Source organism: Cryptomeria japonica, chromosome 3, assembly GCF_030272615.1.
Source record: "Cryptomeria japonica chromosome 3, Sugi_1.0, whole genome shotgun sequence".
NCBI lineage: Eukaryota > Viridiplantae > Streptophyta > Pinopsida > Cupressales > Cupressaceae > Cryptomeria > Cryptomeria japonica.
In genome coordinates, this window is record NC_081407.1 from 422862644 (window position 1) to 422867281 (window position 4638).

Genomic DNA, 4638 nt, shown 5'->3' on the forward strand with positions numbered 1-4638 from the left:
TGCAATTTACGACATTAAATAAACTAATCACTCAAATCATCAAGATAGAGATCAACTTAAGAAATCTCAAAAGGAGAACCGTGCTCTTCAATTTGCTTAGATCCATTTTAGGCCCTTCATAGCAATCTGCAGTAATAAAACTTCTATAACCAATCTCACAAAATACCCTCTTCCCTTAATTTTAAAACTAATGGGGTGCTAAAACCACCAATCTCGCCCTCTTCTAGAAATCTCTACCTCATCCTTATGAGAATAGTTGCATACAATGGGGATCCCATTATAAATATTATCATCATAATTGACAAAGCAAGGATTCAAATCAAACATAAAACCATATTCATGTCTCTCAAGCCAAATATTTGTACACCCATCTTTAAAAACATCATTATCAAATTGGAAACTAATTTCCATCACACTGTCATTATCAAGAAAGGTATTAATCTCATCCTCATGTGTACAAATGTCTATAGATGCATTTCTTGAAGCTATTTCTAACTACCTGAAAAGATTGAGACAAATGCCATTAGAAATGACAAACCTATCTTACATTAATTTTTTGTATAAATGTACACAATAACGAATGTAAAGTTAAACTTGCAATAAGATTCTATTAGTACTTTTTCAAAAACATTGAATTGATTACTACATATAATTATAGAGTTGATTGTCAAAATAGACCCAAGACTAACTTAAATGTTTAAGGACTTGTCATTGTAGAGACCAACCATAACAAAACTTCTACAAGAATTTTTCAAATTTGATAAAAAAAATGACACTTGACTCCATCTAAATCCTTCCTTTTGCACTGCACATGGACATATACAAAATGCCAACAACACCTTTATAACTTCACCTTTTGTTCTCATCATGATAACCAAATTCCCCCAAATACCAAATATTTGAACCACAATATTTACTACAAAAATTACAAGAGGATAAATATTTTAAATGGAAGTATTTAAAATATTTAAAACAAAAAACAAAAAAACTTCATGCATTTTATCTCAGTTTTCGTGCATCCTTTAAGATTGCTCTAGAAAAAATTTCATTCTCATAATAGAATGGACTTCCTGTAGACATTTCTCCATTTGCCAGAAGATTTCCACTCCAAATATTTGCTTGATTTCCCCTTGCAAACTATGAGACACTTCACAAAAAAATTTGCATTCATCCATTTTGTGCTTACTTCCACATTTCCTTTCCACCACAGTTACAAATCGTTTCATTTTCATCTCACAACTTTCCTAGATCTAACAAATTCAAGACAAAATTGTAACCATAAAATTATCAATTAAAACCTGGCACTTACCCTCTTTTTCATTGGAACTCTCTGCTAAATCATTGTGCCTCCCTATCAATAAATAACATGTCAAATCTGTGAAGAACTCCAGTTTATGGCTCCTCTTCTTTGTACATTATTTTGTGTTGCTCATAAAATTGTTGCATATTATCTTAATTTTCCATTGTCCTGTTTATATTGTCTAGCTGCACGATGTTCTTTTTTATTTAACCACAAATCGGGACTAGTATTTTTTTTGGTTGTCTTTTGATATTGTTGATTGGAATGATTTGATGCCACCTGTAGTGCGAGCAGCAAGTCTTCGATCAAGGAAGCATCATGGACATAAGGTTTCAAGAGTAGAAGCTATGCAGTATAACATAATTCAAAATATTTGATGATATTTTTTACTTGTATTTATGAAAAAAAAAAATATATATATATATCTTTGCTGCATACAGATTTCAAATATTCACTGAAATGTCAATTACATTTGAATCTTTGATTTAATATAAAATGTCAATTACATTTGAATCTTTGATTTAATATAGTTAAACTTGTATAAATCTGAAGAATATATATTATTATTTTCTAAACTTTATATATGCTCCGGCCATCCCCCGAAAATGCCCCCTGGACTGCAAGCCCTGAAATATGTATTGCAATTTGATGCCATCTCCATCCCCAAAATGCTTGTGAAACACAGAATATTTGCAGAGTTTGTGTAAGTGATTGTGAGTTCTTCTGGAAGTAACTATGGAGATATTCAGAAGCATTCTTTTTTTTATCAGTAAAGGCAGAGTCGAGATTTGTATTAATTTTGCATAATTACAGTATTGACATAGCTGAGTGGTGTAGCATCAAAACCATTCTCAGCATTTTTCAAAAAAGAGGGTTTCCGAATCACCATAGTTTATCGTTCCAAAACCTAACAAGATTATTCAGTCTAGGATAACTAAAACTATAAAGAGTTTAGATAACAGATTCTCAACTGCCAAATAACAGAAATTTTAAACATAATTATGTAGCCAAAAATAACTTAATTAAATAACTATATTCAGAAGCATTCTTAATCACTAGGGGACAATTCTAAATTTTGGAATAAAATCTTAAAAAATGGCTTCAAATGTCTTCAACCAGGACAATATATTAAGATTCAGAAAATCATGGACATGTGGGAGAAAAAGAATCATTACAATTTTTTACAATTTTTGTTTTGAGAGCAATTTGTTCAAAATATAAGGGACTGCTAAAAGCGTCTGGATCCAACATGACACAGGTAAAAGTCAAACACAATATGGAGGCAGATACAGAAATTCTTAGCAAAACATTAAAATAGTTATTCCAAAATATGTATAGAATATTAATAAGAGTATACGGGAAATTCAAATTCAAATGAGTAATGCATGATTTAGATTCATCCAAAGCAACACTGAATCAGTTCAATCAAGAGCAATCAGAACTGTAATTATTCATTACTTATAGGTGCTTGTCTCCTCCATCATCTATTCTAAATCCAAGCAACACAAGCAAATAAAAGACAATATATAACACAAATCCCATAGTATTCAGCAGGAGGTACAGTACCAATTCAATAAATTCATGAGTTTGGCTGAACCAAGAATCCGTAGTATTTGGTTATCTGCAATATTGAAAGCCCTCTCCATCCTCTTCAGACAGCGGTGAAGAGGGTAACCATGGCTCTCTGATTCTGCATAAATTGTGACGTGCTGTCAACGATGCCATGAGAAATAATGGGCAGGAAAATTTTACGAAACCCTACCACAGCAGAATAGTTTTTAAAACTCTCCCTACAGCTGATGCTTCAATCAATTCGCAGTAGACGAAAAATCAATCTGAAAATATCGGGGTTTTAGGGCTACTCTATTCTTGAGCTCGAGACAAAAAAATTTGCAGCCTTTTGAACGAAAATATTTGTTGCGAGTTAAAGTTTGTTTTCAGGCACAGGGGCGAGGAATGTTTCAACTGCCTGAAAGTTGTTTTTCCCGGCAATGCCTTCTCTTGACAATAACAACAGATTCGTTTTAGAATGAAATAAAGCACAACAAAAAAATTCATCACAAAATCCGTGGCAAGCGAGCTACCTCATGATTCTGCACAAATTGTGTGGTTCTTTCAATGATGCCGATGAGAAAGAAAGGGAAAAATTTGCAGGAAAGTATTGGGAACCCTACTACAGCAGAAAATTTTTAAGATGAGGCAAACCCTAAAACAATCTCCCTACAACCACTTCTTCAATCTAGATTCTATTCACAGTAAACGAAGAGCGGATCTGAGAGTATCGGAGCTTTAGGGCTACTTATGTTGAGCTTGAGATTTTCGCGTGAGGTCACTGCTTGCACAAAATGCTCAGGCGCTTGGGGAAAAAATTTCAGGCATGAGAATTACTGAATTTCGATGGGCAAAGCCCACACAATATAGCCTATTGGCTAATTAAAGAGTACTTTATCGAGATATAACTATCCCATATGTAGCAGGGAAAGGCTCCGGCAAAGAAAATGTTAGTATAAATAACGAGGGAAGATGCGATGCAAAGCATACCTTTCTCGGCCTTTTGGCTAAGATCAAGTGTAGTATCTGTTATTATCAGTTTAATATCTGATACGTGGTTCAATGAACCACACGATATTAAATTAATTTCTTGAGGGGGAAGTCTCATACGGTAGCTTGCTGCCGGAGTCTTCGCGCGTCGCTTCTGTATTGCAGTACAGCACAAGCCTGGCGCACCCCACACACCCAAACCAATCCACAAATTAAATTTCTAGTTTTATTTATTTAACAAATGTTTCTCTGATTGTGCTCATCAGATATTTTAAGTAATATTACAGTAGAAGCTGCTTGATGTTTATCATTATGTTACAGAGTCGATCTCTTCTTTACAGGGCAAAGCTGTTAGATATGGAAGAAGGCGTGGAAGGAGAGTTTACTGTTTGCTAAAAATCCGAAAAGAGAAAATTTCGGCCATTACTGCTCATAATGTATAGATTAGTCCACCGAAAGAAAAATTCCGTCCAAGGAATTAGAGTTGCTTTAGATTATCTTCCTCTATAAATTGTTGGACTGATTTTGAGCTCTGCACAAAGAAAGCTGAATATATCATAATTTTGTTCTGATACAGCTACAACAAGGCATCTCGCAGATGTTTCTTTACAGATAATTTCACAGATGTTTCTTTACAAAACAATTCCACATATGTTTCTCTACAAAAAGAATTTAACAAGAAATGGCTGTAATAAACTTGTTTATAAACAAGAGACGCAAGCGTCGAGTACGCAAAAAGGTTTTAGAATCGAAGAAAAGTATTTCGAAACTAGCAGATTGTAGACTAGTTTGCAACC

The 4638-nt window shown here is 33.8% G+C and overlaps 1 non-coding gene across 1 annotated transcript; it reads left to right on the forward strand.

The window, feature by feature from the left end:
* The first annotated feature begins 3837 nt into the window (after window positions 1-3837).
* Window positions 3838-4032, forward strand: LOC131070477 (U2 spliceosomal RNA). Its single transcript, XR_009112335.2, has one exon. It is a non-coding gene; the product is annotated as a U2 spliceosomal RNA (small nuclear RNA).
* The last annotated feature ends 606 nt before the right edge of the window (window positions 4033-4638 follow it).